The 12,154-nt window shown below is 47.3% G+C and overlaps 1 long non-coding RNA gene across 1 annotated transcript; it reads right to left on the bottom strand.

Moving 5' to 3' along the window:
• Nucleotides 1–1,639: 1,639 nt before the first annotated feature.
• On the bottom strand, nt 1,640–3,207 carry LOC146782622 (uncharacterized). Its single transcript, XR_014972110.1, has 4 exons — nt 3,099–3,207; nt 2,820–3,001; nt 2,618–2,717; nt 1,640–2,099 (listed from the first exon to the last, which is right to left on the bottom strand). It is a non-coding gene; the product is annotated as an uncharacterized LOC146782622 (long non-coding RNA).
• Between the last annotated feature and the right edge of the window lie 8,947 nt (nt 3,208–12,154).

Below are 12,154 nucleotides of genomic sequence, written 5' to 3'. Positions count from 1 at the left end.
AAACACCTAGCATGGCTCAAGCTTCAAAGAATGCACACACAAAAATACAGATAAACAACAACATTATAAAACAGCTAACTCATGTGGAATGCAAGATTAACCCCTTCCCCGCTCATGACGGAACCGTTCCGTCATGAGCCACGGTTGCCGTGTGCTCATGACGGAACGGTTCCGTCATGACACGCCCGTTGGCGGCCGCTCCGCCTACGCGGCGCTGTTTCCCCGCCTGTGCGGGGGGACAACGCAAATGGGCGGAATCATGACGGAACCGTTCCGTCATGAGCACAGCTCAACTGTGGCTCATGACGGAGCGGCTCCGTCATGAGCACAGGCCCACCGCTCTGCCCCCCTGCACCCCCCAGCGCTGCAGCGGAATGTCCGCAGCAGCGAAGGGGTTAAGTAAAGCATGTAAAATAGGAGAGGAACTAAATTGATGAAATGCACTCCCTTAACGTTTTTAAAATTCATTGTTTGCAAGTCAATCAAGTTTTTGCATCAGTGTTAACTTAGGGGCATGCACACCGGGCAGTTTTAATGCCATACATCAGAGAACTGGCCACTGAAAGCACATGTTAAACAGTAAGCAAATATGTCTTGCTTTGGGCCTGACTCGGATATTTAGATCCATTTCGCAAAGGACCAGGAGCGAACTCTGCTCCGTAGGGCAATGAGCATCTGTTAGTCACCCGGAGGGCAAGTTTCCTCAGTCAACTCTTCGTAAGCACAGACGCACTGCACTACACACAGTTTAGGGGAGTCTTGGAATGCTGGGTATGAGATGACCCTGGTATTACACTTGGTCCTTCTACTCACAGTAAATGAAATCCCCTCCGGGGAAAACACTCTGGCCGAGATATCCAAGGCCCACACGTCCGAGATGCGCCTGCACAAAACCAGGCCTAAAAGCCTTGCCAACTTGGCCGTCACTTCCTTACATTACAGAAACCTGTTTGGTTGCCAGGAAAGAAAAAGATTCAACACTAGGTTCACGTCCCAAAGGACAGAATACCGGGGTTCCGGAGGGAGAGAAAGTCGAATTACCCTGGGGAGCTGGCAAACCAACGGGTGCTCCCCCACCGGGGAGCCAAGCACCGGGACATGACCCGCTGAAATAGTCGAGTGGAAGTCATTGATCGAACGGTAGGCCAAACCATCCTCCGCTAAACCTGCCAGGAAATTAAGGGTGTGAACTACATCCGCCCCCACAGGATCGACACTCCGTTGCATACACTAACGACACCATCTGTTCCATGCTGATTGGTATCTCTTTGTCGTGCAGTCCGCCCATGCCTTGGTAAGCAAGGTCTTAGCTTGTCCCGAAAGGCCTGAGAGCGACCCGTGATGCCGGAGATCTGCCAGGCCATCATCCTCAACGTCCCCTCTACTACCAGCTGATGGGGAACGAGATCGGGGTTGAGGAGAATGTGAGGAATGTGGGGGAGTCGGATTGGAGAATCCCAAGAAAGTTCCAGAAGTACTAGACACCAAACTTGAGACCTCCATAGGGGGATGCCAGGAGCAAAAGAGAATACCTGCCACAAACGGATAAAGAACAAGGCCCTAAACAGGGTCCAAGAAATTAATAACCACCGCCGATAGGCAAACCCAGACAAAGAAAAGCACAAAAAAGGATATAGATAGATTTATGAATCTTTTAATTATCTTTTTTATTTCATCATTTTAGTTTGTGAAAATATCGAGAAAAGTTTTTATTGAAATTTAAATGTGTAAATTGACAGCAACAACCAAGGTGAGTATCAAAATAGTACAATTCCTATACATCAAATAGCTAACAGTCCCACAAAACTCCTTCAAAACACCACAATCATACTAACTCTCATTCAACAACAACATATACAACACATCACGTTAATACACACTAATAAAAACATGTACAAAGTTGAATGGTCGTTTCACAATTCATGTTCAATGAATAAACTTTGCACAGCCCGAAGGGCTAAAAAGAGCGCCAATGAGCACGTTTTTGAATAGCCAAAGTTAGGCTGAAGGATGCCAACGCGCGTTTCGGTGTACAAGCCCCAGCAGGGGCTGCACCTTCATCAGGGCAAAGGAAGGCAGGGATGGTGGGACAGGCACACCTGTAGACATAAAAAAATAAACAAAAATAGGAAAACAGAATGTATGCACAGATATCTAAGTATACAGGTTTAAGTATTCCAGGACATCTAACAATGAGTAGAAGATACAGTGTAAAGCATACATTGTCATATAGGGTTTGCCATGGGTCGGTGGGGTAAGATATTTAGATAGGAGGATTAGATCTAAAAATTGGAATACGGTGCAGGGAAGGGGTCAAACATATATCTAGGAGTGTTTATTAGAAATATAAAACAAAGTGTACAAATAATATAGGTCACCGTGCAGTCCAAAAAATGAAATTCAAGGAGGCTTCTCCCTAAATCAGAACATTAACAAATTCATAGAGTGCAAATGATAAGAAAAACCCAAATAAAGGACTGATCAGGGCCTAAACAGCACCCGTAAAAAGTTTGCCAATGGTGATGTAGCCTAGTGTCCCTTATAACCTGGGGGAATTAGTAAGGCCAATAAACAAAAAATGGATAAGTGTTCTCAGAATGAAGAGCCATGCCAGTACCTAAAGGTCGAGGGATGTTGCGCCAACCGACAAATAAGGTATTTCTTCAAAGAGATAGCAGGTTTCTAGTAACGGGTGGGGGCCTTGAGCAGTAAAGTATCTAAAGAATTACAAAAACAGCAATTACGGGTTGACCTCAGCGCAGGTCTATAACAGAGTTGCAGTAAGCACTAACCACGGAAGAGTGCTGTAAATCACCTACCCATAGGTCATCAAGGGATCAATCCATATTGAGGCGGAGATGGAGACACTTTCGTCGTCGATGGGTAGAGGTAAAGGGAGATATTATCCTTTAGTCGAGGGGAGAATAGGCGCACAGGCAGTCTCTAAATCAGCAAGGCCAGATGGAGGATTTTAGGAGACAGGTAATGAAAATAATCGCGCCTGCGAAAATACAAAATGTCGATATTAAGCCCCCTATCAACATAAGGAGGGCTCGAAATAGCGCTCGGGACATCCTAATCCGAACGGGGACCCTTACCTGTATAGAAACGCCGGGACGACCAACAACCTCGAGGCACGGTTCTCACGGGAGCAACGCGGATAAGCGGCTTCCGGTAATGGAAGTGTCAAGAACGGTCGTCTTCTCATATGTCCAAGTCAGGGATTGGCTGGCCAATGAACGGCCAGGGAAGATCAACACACAGAAGTGTGGTGGATATGGAAGAGGGACAGGGGGAAGGTAAGGCACGGCGGCCATATTGAGCAAGTTAAATATAATTTCTAGGTTGAACGACTAATTCTAAAGAATCTCTTTTAGGATTTTAAAGGGGGGGAAGAGGGTAGGGGGGGAATAGGGGGGGGGAGGGTCGCTGCACAATACATAATGAGAAATAATAAAAAAACGGGTGATATAGCCCACCTAGTGGGAAAAGGGTCACTAGAGGTCCATAACTGGACAATGGCCAAAAAAGATCTCAATATTAAAATAAACGGGCTGAGAAGCCTAGTGGGGGCTCATAAGACAACAACAATTACATGTAACAGGGGGAATCCCTGGGGGTAAAAAAGGGGAAAAGAAGGGGGGGAAAGGGGGAGAAAAAGGGGGGGTTGGGAAAGAGACCCAGGATGGACCGAAGACAGATGGGTTAAGTGATAGCATTTTCCCAAGGGCAATGTTCATTTAGCCCTTTGTTGACTGCATTGAGGAGGTAAATCCAGAATACCTCTCTTTTTTTGCGGATCTGCATGGGATCTTTTCCGGGGAGGGTCATGATTCTCTCTAGTACCGACCACTTGAGGTCCTGTTCAGTGTGGTTCTTGTCAAGCCAGTGCTGGACCAGAGGGGCGGACAATTTCCGGGTTCGAATATTGGACTTGTGTTCCCCTATTCTGGTTCTGCATTCCCGCCCAGTCTCTCCAACATAGATCATGCGGCACGGACATACGATCAAGTACACAATGTTGGAGGTACGGCAGTTCGTCATTTTAGATAGTTTAATCTGACGTTCCGGGGTATCAATGACGTCTCCTGTGATGGCATTAGGGCAGGCCTGGCAGTTGCCACAACGATGGTTGCCCAGAACAGGTCCAAGATTGGTGATCCCTTTTTGTTGAGGGGAAAGGGGTCCCTGAAGTTTGCCTTTAACCAGATGGTTCTTGAGGTTCTTATTTCTTTTGAATGCAAAGATAGGTTTGGGGAGAGTGAAATCCTCATTACCCATATTCAGGAGATACCAACAGGAGTTTATCGTCTGTCTCAACTTGTGATCAATGTTGGAGTGTTTGGTCACACAGACCAATTTGTCAGTCACAGGCTTTTCCTTAGGAAGAAACATCGAGTCTCGATTAAAGTATCTAGCCCTTTTGAGGGAGTCCTTTATCAATTTCTGGGGGTAGCCTCGATGGATGAGTTTGCCCTTAAGTACGTCAGCTTGATCGAGAAAGTCATTGATGTTGGAAAAATTTCTTAGAATCCGAAGAAACTGACTGAAGGGGATGCTGTCCCTCTGGCAGCGAGGGTGATAACTGCCATACTGCAAAAGCGTATTCCTTGCAGTGGGTTTAGTGAAAAGGGATACATAAAGTTTGTTTCCCTTATGTTTAATCCAAACATCAAGGAACTCCAATTGGGCGTTGTTAGAGTGGGCCGTGAACTTAAGGTGGATATCAGCCGCATTAATCCACAGTAGGAAGACGTCAAGAGAGGTTTGATCGCCCTCCCAAACGAAGAAAATATTGTCAATGAATCGGACCCATGTGCGAACATTTTCGAAGAATGGGGCCAATTCATTGTAGATATTCAGATGTTCAAAATGTCCCATATAGAGACAGGCAATGCTTGGAGCGCAAGAAGCCCCCATGCTAACTCCCTGAATCTGTTGGAAGAAGCAATGATTGAATTCGAAATAATTTTCATAGAGAACTATTTCAAGGCATTGGATGATGAAAGGTGCATTGGTAATCTCGGGCTCAGAAGCCAGGATCTCTTGCACAACCAATAGGGCTCCCTCCTGAGGGATATTGGTGTACAAGGACTCAAGGTCCAGGGTTACCAACAATTCACTATCAGCGGAGAAAGGCGCTCCCTCAATTCTGGAGATAAAATGGCCAGTATCCTTAACAAAGGACTCCAATTTGGTGACCAGAGGTTGAAGAAAGCGGTCAATGTATTTGGAGAGGGGTTCTGTTGCTGATCCGATAGTAGAGACTATCGGTCTCAGGGGGGGATCCAAGATGTTCTTATGGGTATTAGGGACCCCGTAGATGATGGACATGCGGGTATAACTAGGTGTCAAAAACTCCGCTTCTTTGGAACATATATGTCCTTTGTCAATGGCCTCCTCCACCAAGGTAAGGATGCGTCTGTTGAGGGTGGCTTCCGGGTTCCTGACAATCCGTTTATAGTGCCTATCGTCAGCCAAAAGGGTATTCATCTTGTCGATATATGTGGGGGCATCGAAAATCACAATGCCCCCACCCTTATCGCAGGGTTTAATAGTGAGATTTTGGTTGGATTTAAGAGCTAGCAGGGTGCTAGATTCCTCACTAGAGAGATTGCTAGGAGGTTTAGGCACATATTTAATGATTTTACAAATCTTTTTGGTGACAACTTTCTTGAGGATGCCAACTTCCGGGCCAACTACTTCGAATGAGGGGGTGAAGTTGGACGGGGGCTTCAGGCCAGAGGGATTTTCTTCAGTGTCAGGGGACGGTCTATTAAGAAAATATTTTTTTAGCCTGATTTTCCGAAAAAATAAATAGAGATCTTTCAGGAGTTCGAATTTGCTGACGTTGTTAGTAGGAACAAATGAAAGGCCTCTGGACAAAAGGGTCAGGGCTTCAGGGCCCACACGGGTATGAGACAAGTTGAACACGGGGATGTTTTTCACGTTTTCCAGTATTGCTGTTGGCGTGTCTGGATATACATTTGTGGCTGAGGTTGATCCTGACGGTAGTTCCTTTGGTGTGGGTTCCGCGTTCTGGGGTGGAAGCTCCCCCTGCGGTTGCCTAAAAAACGATTAGGCATGTTTGGTCTTTCAAAGGAATCTTGCCTATGTTGATAGTTGGGGTCATAGTTACTGGGGCCCTCACCTTCAGAGTCAGTGGTGTCTGAGAAGGTGGTAACCCGTCTATTACCCCATCTGGGAGTATTGATGCCAGAGGTAGGGTCTTCAGTGATGTTATAGAAGTTGGTAGTCAAGTAGGGATATGCGCGTTCTTGAGAGAATGCGCGGATGTCTTTCCTGAGCTTGTCTGTTTTTCTCTTCAAGAGATAATCTGTGAAAGAGTCAAGTTCTAGACATATTTCCTCTAGTTTCTTCTTCCCCATTTCAACTGGGTTATCTTTTTTCAGTTTTTCTTCCAGTTCTTCTATCTCTCTATTGAGGATAGCTATAACTTCTCTGGCAGTTTCCACGATCAACATCATCCAGTCTCTGGAACATCTGTTGGATATTAGAGCCCATCTTTCTAAGAATTGCCTGATCTCTATAAAGAGGCCAGGTATGTTCCTGACCCTTAACCCAATAGGAATAGTTCCTGCTTTTAAGTATTCCAGCATGAATTTAGCATGGAATTCAGTACGTTTACTCTTTTTCTTCAGGTTTAGAAGTTTTGTCCATTCCCCCTCCAGTCCTTTGTTGAGGGTAAATTGTTGGTCACTACCAGCGACTAAGCCTATCATTTTGGCAAAGTCTTCATCGGAAAATCCGAAGGTCTTAGTACTTTCCATGATGAAAACCATAGGGGGATGATCAGCACAATTTCCACCTGTTGGTGACAAAGTAGAGGGGACACCCGCTTGATCATGGAAAAAGGAGGCAAGGCATAGCCCTGCTCCTGCTGCCAGTTCTGGAGAAACGCATCCGACGCTTCCGCTTGAGGATCTGGCCGCCAACTGAAATACCTCAATAACTGATGATCCAGACGCGATGCAAACAGGTCAACTGAGAAGGGACCCCCATCTCTCCGCCAACTGGGAGAACACCTGCGGGTTCAACTTCTACACGCTGGCATCCAGGAAATGGAGAGAATGCCTATCCGCCACTTCGTTCTCCCGGACCAGAAGGTATTCTGCCACGACAGACACCCGGCTCTCGGGGCAAAAGTCCCAAAACTCCTTGGCCAGCTTTGCTAGCGTCCTGGACCTGGTGCCACCCAGGTGATTGACATACCAGACCACAGAGATATTGTCCATCTTGAGGAGGACACATGATTGAACTCTGTCCTTCGTCCAACATTGCACTGCAAACGACCTTGCCAGAAGCTCCAGGCAGTGGATGTGCAGCGACTGTTCGTGTGTGGACCAGGCTCCACCTGTAGAGAACTCTCCGCATCTGGCGCCCCACCCGGAACGGCTGGCATCGGACTCAATCACGATATCCGGAGTTGAAACGAATATTGCCCAGCCATTCCATGCCTCCATGTGGGTGAGCCACCAGGCCATCTAGTCTCTTACCTCTGCTGTCAGGGGAACAGATTGGGAGTAAGTTAGACCCCTCTTGAGATGGTGTACTTTGAAGCGCTGCATGGCACGGTAGTGCAAGGACCCGGGAAAAATGGCCTGGATCGAAGAGGAGAGGAGGTCCACTAGGCAGGCCAGCTGACGCAAGGAAATCTGCGGCTTCGCCAAGGTCTGGCATAGCTCGTGTCTGATCTTCACCATTTTCCTGGCCGGAAGACTCAGGGTCGAGGATACGGAGTCTACTGCAAAACCCAAAAAGTTTGCACACTGGACCAGGGCTGAGAGAGATTTCTTCTCGTTTATGAAGCAGCATGTCATCCAAGTAGAAGATCATCCGAACTCTCTGAGCTCGCAGGAACTCTACCGCCGGCCTGAGGACATTTTTGAAGCACCACGGAGCGGAGGATAGCTCAAAAGGGAGAGTTGTGAACTCAAAAACCTGGCCTTCCCATCTGAACTGAAGAAAACGACGATGAGGCGGGTAGATAGGGACCATCAGGTACGCCTCATTCAGGTTGAGGCGGACCATCCAGTCAAGCGGCCTCAGCACATCCCTGAGGAGGTAGATGCCCTCCATTTTAAAGTGGCGGTAGACCACCCGCTCGTTGAAACTCCTCAAGTTGATGACTGGTCTCCGACCCCCGTCAGGTTTGTCGACCAAGAAAATGTTGCTGAGAAAACCATGGGGATGTTCCTCTGCGCAACAAATCGGCCCTTTTTAGAGGAGGGTGGGGACCGCTTTGCGTACCAGCTCTGTGTCTCATTGGGAAAACAAAATGGGGCGGGCCGGTCAGGAGATGAGGATGGCCATGGAACTCAAACTGGAAGTCCTGCACTGTCTGCAGCACCCACACGTCGCTCGTGAGTGAGGCCCAGGCCGGAAAAAAGAGAACAGACGCACTGAAGGTAGCACACTCACCTTTTCCAGAGTTGTTTGACTTGTCTCAGAAGCCGCCACGGGACTTCAGTCCTCTGGTGGGGTAGAACGTGTTGCAATGGGAATTGTCCTGATACTGCCCTTGCCCGGAGCCTTGCCCCCTGTCAGGGTTGGAGAAGAATCGGCGGTCGAGCGGCCCCTGCCACGACTGGCCCCTTGGAAAACCCGGGGGTAAAACCGTTCCTAATATTGGACTGGGCCTTGTCCAGTGAGGTGAACGTCACCACGAACTTGCCAAGTTCCTTGAGGAACAAACCACCTTGGGCCACAGCGCCGGCTTCCGAAGAAGCTAGGTCACCCAACTTCAGGTCCACCTTGATAAGTAGCAAATGCCACCTCTCCGTTGAGAGGGCGCAATTAGCATTCCCCAAGAAAACAATAAAGCACTGCACCCAGTCTGACAAAACTTCTGGGGAAATTAGGGATCCGGAGGCCTTAGCCTCTTCGGCCATGTCCAAGATCTTAGTCACAGGACCCACCGCATCCAACAGTTTGTCCTGGCAAGAGCGCCAAGACCTATCAATACCCTTCTTAGAGTCCCTCACAAATTTTGCTAGGAACGTTGCCATCTTCGGATCTATTTCGGGTGTAAGGGCAACCTTTCCTCTCAAACTGGGGCGGTGACACTCCGCCCAGAGGCGGTTGCGAGCGTCCTTCTCCATTGGCTTACGCAGACAGCTCGCAACTTACTGGGCTACCTTGTCTCCCGGGACCCAGTCCGTTGATCTAGGATAGACAATATCGTCCAGGTAAAGCATGTCCGCGACAGCCAGAAGCCAAGGTCTAGAGGGACCTGCCTTCTCATCTGTGTCACCAGGGGAATCACCAGTGTCCAGGGTGTCCGGGGAGGTGGTACGTGGGGGTGTCCGGGTGCTATCAGCGGGTCCGTGAGCAGTGGCTGTGGGGGCACCTGCACAAGAAAAGCCTGCTTTAAATGGGCGAAAGTACCACATCCACCCCTTGGGAACACTGCTTCTTAGCAGGGGGAGGTCCATCACCCTGAGGCACCTGTGGGGGCTTTAGGGGGCTGGTGCTGCCCACTTGGCGCACTCTTTCGCGATCTGCACTGACAGGCACTGCTCCAGAGGCTCCATGGCTTGATTAACAGCCCTGTAGATGGAGTCATCCAGCGCCTGGTAAAAATAATCATCCCAAGGGAGGTAAGACAAGGGGTCCTCCTCCTGGAACTGCTCCTGCTCTGACTGCATGGCAGGTAAGTACACAGACTCAGGCAACATACTGCAACCAACAGGCGGTACGGCGCTGGGGGCACCACTTTAAGGGCACAGGGTGCCACAGAATAAGAGGCTGGGAGGGAGCCCAGACGTATTTTGGTGGTCAGAGGCACACAATTGACGGGACAGAGCCTTGGGACACCACAGCCCTCTCATTCACAGGGCAGCCACCCCATACTGTGTCCCAGGAGGCACAAGACGGCGCAATTACGACCCGTAGGGTGTTTAAAACAAAGATACAGACCCTCACAGGGAATTCAGCAAGAATAGAGGCAAAAACAGATCCACTTGGGTGTCAACCCGGGTGGCATGAGGCAAGGCTGAACTCTCAACAGTTAAAAAAACAAAAAGGGAGTGAAAAGGTAGCACTCAAAAAGAGCTCAAGAGGTGGACACATCCTCTTCTAGATAGTAGGTTATCAAACAAAGGGATCCACCCTTGTAGAAAAAGAAGAAAGAAAGAAAACGTGTTGTTCTTCCAGATCTAGTATGTCTCCTAAAAATTATGGAAAGCACACAGCTTTGTTAAAATACCCCTCACCCACCAAAAGGACCCTTGGTTGCATGCTTCATCATCGGGGTCTTCCCGTCCCGCTGCGGGGCGGGGCATGCTGCGACCTGCGACTACGTGGGAACACTAATTATATGACAATGCTATGTGTGGTGTAGAAGTGTGAGTGAAAGGGTCAAAAAGTGAATGAAAGTGGTGTGTGGTTAAAAAATATCAGTTGACACCAGAACATGGACTTCTATGGGAATTCTCTGCGGCATATTATCAGGCCCATTATCGCCGCTTTAGTGGCAATTTTCTGCCGCTAAAGCGGGGATAATTTTAACACCGTGCTTGATAATATGCCCCTTTGTGCTCTTGACTACCGATCTTGCACGAAATCTCATGTACTATGAGGTGTGTCCTCTTCCCCACAGTGATCATAACCCTATCGTCTTATTGCTTGTGATTAACTTATGCCCTGAGATATCAGATACAATTATGTTACCTGTTAGCTGTGCCGCAAACAAAGGGATTCAAATTAACTGTAATAATGTTGAACCAAATTATTTTTTTTGCAATTTGATTACTGAAGCCACCAAGGACTTCACTTGTTGCCTTTCGCTGAAGTGGGCTCCAGAGAAAGTTCTGGAGAGTTTTCATAAAATTAGCAGGACTGTGGCTACTAATTTATATATCAGTAAAACAGCAAAAGAATGTCCTGTTAAGTCATGGTATAGCCCTGAATGTACAGCTGCGCCTAACGCATTAAAAAAGGCCACAAATAAGACTCCACGTAATCTAGAGGCTATTAGAGCAGCTAGAAATAACTACAAGTATGCTCTCAAGAATAGGGGGCAAGAAATTATCAGGAAGGCCTGGGAGGATTTAGAAAAAGCTGCCCAACTCAGAGATAACAGCCTTTTTTTGGAAATAGTATACCTGCCTTTCTTTGCGGACAACCGAGCTACTGGCATTGAGTGCTACATTCCTCAACAAGATTGGATTGGCCATTTTTCTCTCATGTTTAACTTGGACCATGAGGGGGATGTGCTTGGACATGGCCCTATGCCAGTTTCTCCTGTAGTAAATGGGGATTGGTTAGTAGACCTCATAGACTTAGCATCTGTTACAAAAGCCATCCAGTGTGCAGCCAGTGTCAAGGACCCTGGCCCAGACAGAGTCCCAATAGATGTATTTAAACACAATGTAGACTTTAGGGCCTCTCTTTTAACAAATGTTTTAAGGGCTGCAGTTAGGGGTAATTTAATTGATTCCTGAAGCGAGGCTACCATACTCCCAATTTACAAGGGTGACCGTAATTCACCGACATCTTGCAGCCCAATATCATTAATTGATTCTACAGCAAAGATTCTGGGGCGTGTAATCCTGGGTAAACTGGAGGATTGGGCTGAGACTACCTCTTTCTTTTCGGCAGTCCAATATGGTATTAGACCTTCCAGAAGCAATAGGCCCTCAAATAAAGCAGAGGGGCAAATGAATCTTTGCTTCACATAGGGAGGAGGGCCGCATAGAAAGGTCCCTTAGCATGGGTACTATTATTAATTATATGCAATTATTTAATGCCTCCTGTCTGGATTCTTATTTAACCTGACTTATCAACCCTCAGCACAGATTTTATTTGGCAAGGCTAAGACTAAATATGGTCCATCAACTAGTTGCCTATCTTTTGGCCAGGTCTTGGGTTACCTTTTTCTCTTTACAATCAACTGCACATTTTATGGTATTTTGAAATATGTATTGCTCGTTAAGAGTACAGTTTTTACATCCTATTTTCTAGCACAAGCACTTTACCTTATACAAAGATGGTCTGAGATATTTACAATTTCTAGCTACTCTGGAATTTTTTCTTCTGTACTCAGTTACATTACTGCTACTATAAAGTTAAGAAAGAATTATGAGTCTCAATTTTATAATTGTATTGTCCTAAAATGCTGTATTTTTTAGGA

This window comes from Triturus cristatus, chromosome 12 (genome assembly GCF_964204655.1).
Source record: "Triturus cristatus chromosome 12, aTriCri1.1, whole genome shotgun sequence".
NCBI lineage: Eukaryota > Metazoa > Chordata > Amphibia > Caudata > Salamandridae > Triturus > Triturus cristatus.
The sequence above is the reverse complement of the archived record's forward strand: the minus strand, read 5'-3'. Positions and strand labels throughout refer to the sequence as shown.